The sequence below is a fragment of the Protopterus annectens genome, chromosome 9.part0 (genome assembly GCF_019279795.1).
Source record: "Protopterus annectens isolate FY-2018-M chromosome 9.part0, PAN1.0, whole genome shotgun sequence".
Taxonomy (NCBI): domain Eukaryota; kingdom Metazoa; phylum Chordata; order Ceratodontiformes; family Protopteridae; genus Protopterus; species Protopterus annectens.
In genome coordinates, this window is record NC_056743.1 from 1,150,570,273 (window position 1) to 1,150,580,570 (window position 10,298).

Sequence of the window (10,298 nt, forward strand, 5' to 3'; positions counted from 1 at the left end):
GTTTATACCAGACTTCAGTGAGTTAACAGCAAAAGGTTTCGACCTGATTGGTCAAATAACAGGTATATGTGCTGAGCCGAAATCCTACTGCATAGAAACAGAGGGTGTGGAGTACAGGAGAAATCACAGACATCTGCTTCCTGTATCAGATCTGATATTGCAGTATTGTCCCTGTGATACAGACTTTAAATCTCAGAGCAATCTAGACAATGTTTCTGTTGTAGAACGTGTCTTAACTCCTACTTCCATTCCTGATGTCTCCAAAGTTGAACATTCAGTGGAGACAGTCCCAGTAGCTACTCCAAGCTCTAATTTCTATGTCATATGATTTGGTTGTATTTTTCAGACCTAGTGTGAAATACACAGCATCCTGGACATAATTGTCTATGTGTATTTAGTTCTGTATAATTGCATGTCAAAGAATTATTTTGTATCAATTGCATATCAATTAATGTCATCAATAATGCATGACTCATTTCTCAAAGAAGGAGGATGTAGAACAGTGTGTGTGTTGTACCTTTAAGAAGTATTTCCAAGGACAGCATGTGCTAGCTTCAGTGCCATTTTGAGAATGCAGCCAGAGTGTGAACATGTATGAGTGTGATAGTCAGTTTGTTTATAAGTTTATCAAAGTTAAAGTTACTAAGCCTCAATCCTGATGTGTTTATACATAATAAAGTTGCTTAAAGAGAGCCCACAACTGTTTGTCTGCTTTATCCTGACCAGACAAATGATCTCTTATTATTGTTACTTATCTATGCATAGTTTTGAAATGCATCAACTAATGGTATACAACATGATGGACTGCTGCACAATTTAAAATGTTTTGTGGTGTGTCCCACCATAAGACTAATGTACTTTCAGACCTTTCTATTCCCTCTTTGTAAGATTATATTAAAGTAAATGAATAGTTGTTCTACAACATTTAAACAATATTTCATTATTTGTTTATATTCAGTGCTTATTACTTTAAAGCCTCCTATGTTATTTCTGTCAAGTATTGCTTCTTTTGCTTTATGTATGAGACTTTTGAGTGCATTGAAAACATAGTCATATCATGTATGTCAAGCCACTAATAATGAAGCTCTTAACATTTATATATATATATATATATATATATATATATATATATATATATATATATATATAAAATACATACACGCACACACACACATATATATTTTCATTTTAGCATTCGTTGACAACTACTATCAGACTTGAAATGCTTGCTTTCAAATATATTTACTTATAAATATATTTAAAGATATTTCACAGTATGTGTAACATTATGATTGTTTCCCTTCTTCAATGCCAGTTTGTATGTTTAACTACAGTTGCAGTGAAATTTGAGCTAATGCATATTTAAAAGGTTCCACCTTTTATTTAAATTAACCATCTAAAGCTGCTGGCCAATCAGAATCGCTGAACATGAACAGCTCTGTTCTCTTGTTTAGGCAGGAATTCTAACAGAACTCTAGCTGTTTACCAGAGAAAGCTTTTTGTATTCTAAATGAAGTAAAAAAGCTCAAACTATGGAAAGAGAGACTTCATATTTAACTACCACAGAAGCACCTCACATAGGGACAACCCATCAGTCACAATTTTTGTGTCTTTCATATTGAACCTAAACATTTCATCTATGAATAGAGACTTTTTCACAACCATTTAAAACTTCACAATCTCTCCACTCCTAAACATCAAAACACGCATCCCTAGCAAGTGCAATCACCCCCTCATCCAATCCAGCACATCATAAATAATTGTATTAAATAGAACAATAACATATTATCTAAATCAATGTACCAGGAAGGCAGGCAGCTTTTAGGATTTACTATTAGTTCTAGTGAAACAGCTTTTCTAATGTTACTGTAGTTAATGATTACATTGAGTTGCTTCCACACTTAGGTGAAGATGTTTATCTGTCATTTCTTTTAGTATACCATTTAAGTAGCAGTTTTAATTTAACACTGTGAATGTATTTATTTTTTATAATAAGAAAGTATGAGCTGTCACTTATAGTATGTATTTCCCTTTAATGGGTAACTGCAGTTTATATGAATTAAATAACTTTAAATTCAGCTATGTGTTAAACTGTAGCTATTTTCTACTTCAAATATAAAGTACGCATTAGTTCCTGAGTAAGCAATTCTGTATACAACCCTTCAGATTATAATAGGATAAATGCTGTATGCTTCATTTAAGGAAAGCTAATAATATTTTGTCATGTCTCATCAATAATAATTCTTAATTATCTGTAAATTAGACAAGCATAAGACAGAAAAAAAGGAATTCAGTTACCTTACATTAGTAGACTGCTTGTTATTTTTCTCATTCCTATTTATGTTTTAGTTGAGCATATCGTCATTTCATGTTTCGCTGATAAAGATATATAAACAAGTAAAACTAAGTTTGTTTGCATAAAAAGAAAAACAAATCCCTGACATCTTATTTCCTTTGTGAATACAGACAGGGGAAATGGAAAGCTCTTTATTTTCCCCTTAATTTATTTATTTTTTTTTTCATTTGTCTTATTTTCATTTGTCTTTTTAAGGATATAATGTACCAGTCCTTATGCTCTGTTTGTTCAAAAATGTTGTTAATTTGTAAACATGGCAATGCAAGGTCAAGATCTTTGATGAATTTAACCCCATTAGAAAGGAAAATTTTCAGCCTGGCCATGAACAGTAAATGTGTTTTTATCTGCTTTTTTCTTAAGTTCTCTTATAAGGGGAATGAATTGTTTCTATTTAGACATCATTGTTGCTGAATAGTCATTATCAAAATGAACAATATTTCCTTCTGCTTTAAGTGGTGACTAAGCCCAGGCAGTTTTAAGTACCAGTTCTTTATCCTGAGATGAAATACATTTAACCATGATGGTCTTTGGGGAAGTATTGGACTTTGATATAGGATTAACCAGAGATATGTGTGCTCTTAGAGCTTCAGGCAAAATCTAAAGGTTTACGGAACCAGGTGGACAAGAAATTAACTATATTGTTACCTTCTGTTCCTTCTGGTAGACCAAAAATATGAATGCTGTTCCTATGAGACCTGTTTTCAAGGTCATCTATTTTGTCCGGTAAAGAGTTATGTTTTAACAGGAATTCAATATTGTTCTCCCCTTCACTTAGTCTTTCTTCAATATCATCCAAGGAGTCTTCAATGCTGTCAATCATGTTTCTCTGTAACTGCAGAGTTTCATTAATTTGTTCCATTTGATTGGAATAGTTTTTTTTTTTTTTTTTTTAAGTAATCTATTTTGGTGTCCAATATAGCTATTTTCAAAGACAGTTCTTGAATATTAGTCAGTAATGACTGAAGCTCTTTTTTGAGCATAGAGTCTTAAGATGCTGTCCTTGTATAACTCATGGTGCAGCAGGACACAGTGAAGAAATTTTCTCTTGTAGATTTTGACAAGAGAATTGTTGAATTTAAAAAACATTTTATATAATCCTTTAGGGCACCAAATCAGATTCTGAAAAACATAACTCCAAAACCATAAAACACACAGAAATAGCTTTTGCAGGAACAAGCCACTGTGTACCATTTAACCTCCAGACTTTATATACCAACTCCATAGTTACACTACAGAGAAGAAGAAATGAAACATTCCTGAAAGTGCACAACCAGCTCACACAAAACAACACACTGCAGTTAAAAGAACTACAACATTCATCTTTTAACAAAAGGCAGACAATTAAAAAAAAGCAAAAATTGTAAGTATGCTATGCACTTTCCCAAAAGTCTCTATTGAGCCCAAGTATTCCATAAAATCAGTTTCCATCTCTTTTTGTCTTTTTTTGTAGAATCTCAAGTTGCATAGTGAGAATCTGACATGTCCTTAAACATTAGTCTGTGCTTCTATTATGCATCCTTTGCTATGATGATTGTCATTAGTATATTAGTTTCCTTCTGTGTAAACTTTTCCTGGTTTGTTAATGCCACTGTACATTGCTTTTTCATTTAATTGCATTCACTTGTTTGACTCTCATATTGTGTAATCTCTGGGCTGAGTCTCAAAAAGAGCCATTTCGATCCCAGTTAACAAATTTAAAGAAAGTAAAAACAGTGAAGTGTTTCCACCTGTGCCAAATTACCCTATTCAGAAGAATACTACCCGAGTTCCCCTGACAGTAAGCAAAAGATGTACTAAGACAAACGATCAACAAAGGCAAAAAATAGTTCTGACTTCCATATATTAAACTTATTGTTTTCCTATTTGCTTCAGATTACAACTTCAACAAACATATGTAAATATGATATATATATATATATATATATATATATATATATGTATATATCTATATCTAAAATTATATATATACATATATATATGTATATATATATATATATATATATATAAAATTTTATATATATATATATATATATATATATATATATATATATATATATATAGATGGGTCTACTTCTATGTGTTGAAAGCTCATTCTTTCGAAAGACAGAAGTATGATCCCATTTACGCAAAAGTGCACTTAACCAAAAGTGCATTTTCATGAATGCCGGTTCACTGAACTGGTAATAAAAACAAAAAACACATACTACAAAGGCAGTTTTGCAGGGGGCAAGCTCACCTGCACTCCCTACACCTCCACTACTTCATATATACTAACTGCAAGATCACACTACAGTGGGGAAACAGGTATATTCCCTTATCTCCACTGTAGCGTGCTTCGGTGCTGCAGTGTGTTTTTTTTTTTTCTTTTTATTACCGGTTCGGTAAACCCATATTCACGAAAGTACAATTTTGATTAAGTGCACTTTCATGTAAATGGGATTGTACTTCTGTCTTTCGAAAGAATGAGCTTTTGACAGATAAAAGTAGACCCCTATATATATATATATATATATATATATATATATATATATATATATATATATATATATAAATAATGATAATTTTGGAAATTAATAGATCACATACTATTTATCTTCCAAATTTTGATTTCAAACTAGTTACATTTCTTTTACTTTAAATTAATACAGTTTATGTATGTCTTATTAGACAATCTGGGAGATAAATTCAAGTCTAATCTAATTTATAGAAACAAAGTATTTACTGCATGAGCTGAGACACGTAATCTAAATTTTCAGTGCACTCCTTTGCTCAGAACCGTTCACAAGATCAGCCAAATGAATTTGAAAGTAACATTTTCCCTAAAGCAGAAACATATAATGACCTGAAAATTATAGTTATAAAACTTAAAAGAAGACTTCTGAATACATTGCTATCAATGTGATCTAGGTGAGGCTTCAGGTGCAGTGGTGTAGTCATATATTTCATATATATTTTTTCTGAAATTATTATTCTGCTGCTTTCACTTTTGTAAAGCAGTCATAAGTTAGGAGCTGATTTTTTTTCAACAAACATTTTATTAAATTTCCACACATGACATAGGCAATCTTAACATTTATATAAATGAAAAACAAACAAAATAACACCACTCTATTTGCAAACAGTATACATCACAGACACCATTGAAACGTAGTTGCAAACATTATACATCACTTATAATCCATGAAGTCATTGTCAGTTAAGCATTATATGGCTTATTCAAATCCTGCCTCTTAAACCTTGCTCCTGCTCTGCATATATTGTTCCACAATGCCCATTTTTTATATGTAGTTTGCTCCTTCCCATTTCTAAAGATCCCAATTCCAGTTGTTTTATCTGTGGTTACTATATTCACTACTTCTAGTAAAGTTGATCTAGACTTTGATTTCCATTTTCTAGTAATTGCTTTTTTGGCAGTCACCATAATTAGACTCAGCAAGGCTTTACTATGTCCAGGCAATTCCGATTCTGTATCATAACTCAAAAAATTCATCTTGCCAGTAAGTCTAATCCACTCACCCAACATCTCCGACAGAGCGGTCTGCAGAGAATCCCTAAAGTATGCCAGCTCATTACACTCCCAAAAATATGTTCCCAGCCACCTCTTTCTTGCCCGTCACACCTCCAACATTTGCTATCCCCCTGAGGAAAAATTCTTTGGAGTCTACTTGGGGTATAAAAATACCTATGTAAGCACTTTCAGGCAAAGATCCCAAATCTTCTAGACTTTGTTGCATATTTGGGAGATATACATATATCCCCCCATTGTCTCTTTACGAATTGTTTATCCAATCTCGCTTCCCAATCCTTTCTAAGCTCCTCTGATTGATATTTGTAATTATCATGCAATATTTTATATGCTTTACTAATTATTCCTTTTTTAATGGCAGCTTCTATTCTAGATTCTATTAAAAACTTTACCAGTGCTGGTCTTGCATTCAGAATCCCTGTTTCTTTCTCTTTGCCTATATTCTAATATCAGTCCTTGATAGGGAAGTCAATCTGTCATTGGTGACTCCATAGTCAGACACACTGACGTCCCGCTCACCAGACTGAGTAAGGAGAAGGTCACAGTAAGCTGCCTGTCGGGCGCTAGAATCCGCCACATAACGCAAGCACTCAGGTCTCTCAACAGCAGGTACAAATACGACTCAGTCATTGTCCACGCTGGTGTAAACGACCTGACTCCTTGGACTACATGAAAAGAGACATTGAGGAGCTCTCTGATTATGTAGCCCAGGCAGGTATGACTCTGACCTTGAGCAGTATCCTACCTTCACCAAGAATGATGCCACAATACAGAGATAAGATGATCAGCTTTAACAATTGGCTTAAACTCTGGTGTCATTCAAAGGGGATCCAATGTCTGTCTGCCTGGGATGACATGCTGGACAAGCCACGCTGCGGCTTGCACCTGTCACCCTGGGATTCCGGATGTTGGCAAAGGCTCTTGCCACCCCATAGTGCCTTTTTAGGCAAGGCTCAAATTCTAAACCTACCACCCTAGAACACAAAAAGGAAAAAACTAAGGGTAATGCTGCTCAATGCCAGAAGTCTAAATCTCAAAATGCACGAGGCCCTTCTCAGTATGGAGAACATCGATGTCTGTGCAGTGACAGAAACCTGGTTCAAGGCTCCTGAGAGCACCCCAGCACTATCAGGTTTTACCTCTTATCATGCGTTCCGCCCCAAAATCCGGACAATACCAAGAAAGGAGGTGGGGTATCCATATTCATCAAAGACACCCACACCTCAAGACTGGTGGCAACGCACGATGCATCGGAGACCATCCAGGTGCAATTAACCATAGGCAAGACTGCTCTACAAATTGTAGCATGTTACAGGCCACCCTCACAAACTCAGGAACCTCACATGGCCTTCCTGAAAACACTAGAGGATAAATGTATCACCAAACACCATCATACTAGGTGACTTCAATTACCCTAATATAGACTGGGAACACTACTCAAGCCCGAACACCCTAGCCCAAAAGTTCCTGGAATTCATAAACTCAAATGCCATGGAACAACTAGTCACCATCCCCACAAGAGGAGAAAACATACTTGATCTCATCATCACGAACATGGGAGCACAATGTTCAACACCGAAGTATACCCCTCACTGGTGAGATCAGATCACAAACTAATCTCGCTGGAGGTCCTCATCCCACCCACCTGAAATAAAAAGACCACAGTAAAGAACTTCTAGCCGACTTCACACTTCTAAAGACTAGTGTGGTCTCCTTTAAGGCCCCGAGCCGGCAGAAAACAGTACTCAAGCCGCTGAATCACTTACAAATGCCTTCTACCAGCACCTGCAGGACTGCATGGATAAGGCAATCCCAAGCAAAACAAAGACTCTTTGTACCAAAGGCAAGCGTCCAGTCTGGTGGACCCCAGCCATAAACAAACTCTACAACAAAAGGAGGAAGCTACTACAAGATAGAGCAAAATCCTTAAAAGGTAAGACACCCTTGATCACTATAAGTAAAAACTAAGAGCTCTCATAAAATCATCCAAAGCAAATTTTGAGAGAAAAATAGCTAAAGACTCAAAAGACAATCATAAGGCCTTCTTTAGCTATGTTAGAAACCTGGGAGGAAACTCCCAGATATGCTCAGAACTAGTTCAAAATGATGTGAAGATTACTGATCCTACAGACATTGCCAACATACTGGCTGACAGGTTCAGTGCAAACTTCTCCCCTCCCCAAAGGAGAGATATCTATACCAAGCGATTGCAGCCCCCAAACATCTCCAACGCCCAAGTGAGAACTGCTCTCTCCAAAGCAAAAACACAGCATCCATGGGACCTGATGGTGTCCCCGGCTGTGTGCTCCACGAACTCAACGAGGAATTAAACCCACAGCTAGGACAGCTGTTTAATCATAGTCTTACCTCTGGATCCAGGAGTGGCGCACTGCAACTGTGGTCCCACTTCACAAAGGCGGTGCCTCCACCGACCCTGGAAATTACCGGCCCATTAGCTTGACAAGCCTTATCTGCAAAGCCATGGAGAGGATCATAATGGACCTCATAAATAAAGACATAGGGAATTTGCAGACTTTGGATCCATCCCAGTTTGGCTTTGTCAAAGGCAGATCATGCCTTCTAAACTTGGTTGACTTTTGAAACAGTCACCAAAGCCATTGATGAGGGAAAGGCAGTCCATACAGCCTACCTCGATCTGGCGAAGGCCTTGATACAATACCCCACTCGGGTATCATTGAAAAACTCATCAGCTTAAATGTTAACCCATACATCACAAGATGGGTTGCAAACTGGCTGAGTGACAGAACCCACAGGGTCAGAGTTGCTGGCGCCATGTCAGACTCAAAGCCTGTCACAAGTGGTGTACCACAGGGCTCAGTCCTGGGCCCACTCTTGTTTGGCATCTACTTTTCCAGTACAAGCAAACACAGGAGGGTAATGGCTGACAAAGTTTGCAGATGACTGCAAACTGGGTGCCATAGTAGAAAACACATCTGACACAGATATCCTTCAGAAGGGTCTCACAGAAGCGGATAACTGGTGCCAGAGCCATGGCCTAAAGTTAAATGCCAAAAATGCATAGTCATACCCTTCGGAAAAACAAGGTTACCCCTAGCTACCAAATAGGTGGCAATCCACTGAGCACAGAAGAAGTTATCAGGGACCTGGGGACCCAGGTTGATAGTAGTCTGTCATTCGACACCCATGTAGCTAAAGTAGTTAGGAAGACCTTCTACATTGCCCACCTTATCATGAAGGGATTCTCATCTAGATCAAGGGAGGTCATAGTCTCCCTATACTCATCACTCATCAGACCAATGATTGAGTACAATGCCCCATTCGGAATGTATCTGACCCGACACTTGCAGCAGCTGGAGAGGCCACAAAAGTTCCTCACCAAAAGGATAAAGGGTCTCAAACATCTGTCCTATGCTGCCCGACTGAAAGAACTCCAGCTCTATTCAGTTGCTCAGAGGTGACCTTTGCCTAACATACAAGGCCATGTCAAACCCAGATTTGATGAATATGCTTCACCTCAAAAAATCTAGATCTGTCAGAGTCACAAGGGCGGGAGACTTAAACCTCGACACGGCTATTAATAGGACGTGCTGGAGGGATAGATTCATCACCCAAAGACTCCCTATGCTGTGGAATAAAATCCCGGTATATGTGAGGCAGAGCACCTCGCTGGCCTTGTTCAAGATAAATCTTGACCAATGGATGGGAGATCGCAGATATACCCCAGGGATTACCTCAGTGTCACTGCTCAACAGAGGCACAGCAAAATAATGGGTATAGTTCCCCATACTAAAGGGGTGGCGTAAGCCACAAAACTATGGGCTAGGCTTGTAAATGCCCTCGGGCAGATAGCCTAGTATGAACCTATGAACCTATGAACCTATGTAACCTGTAGTCCAAATAAATTCTTGGACTCTTCCCGTTCTATTACATTTCCCTTTTTAGTTATTTCCACCCAGTTCCTTGGTTCCTTTGCCAGTTCTCTCCAATAACTTCTAGCCCTTTCTTGCTTATTATCTGTATCCCTGACCACAGCCATCCCTATTGGCAAAATCTCTTTTCTTCATTCTTGTGCTGGTTTGGTTCTGAGAATACTCTCTGCTATTTTATGAATATAAGACTCTGTATGATTTCTGTTGTTCTCAAGAGTCTGCATCCAAAATCCCTCCTTGTTTCTTGAGCTTCTTCCCTGTATCAGCATCATTTCCCACTTTGAATTTTTAGTTTTCTGCTTGTGCTATGTATAATACCCTTAAATGTGTTGCTCTAAAGTACCCCCTCAAATTGGTTAATCCTAGTCCACCTTGCTCTATTGGAAGAATCAGCTTATCCCTCTTGACCCTTGCTGTCTTCCCTTCCCAGACAAAATCCTTCAGTTCTTTAACTGCTATCCACAGCTTCTCATCTAGTTAATAAAAACACGCCTGACCTGTGTAT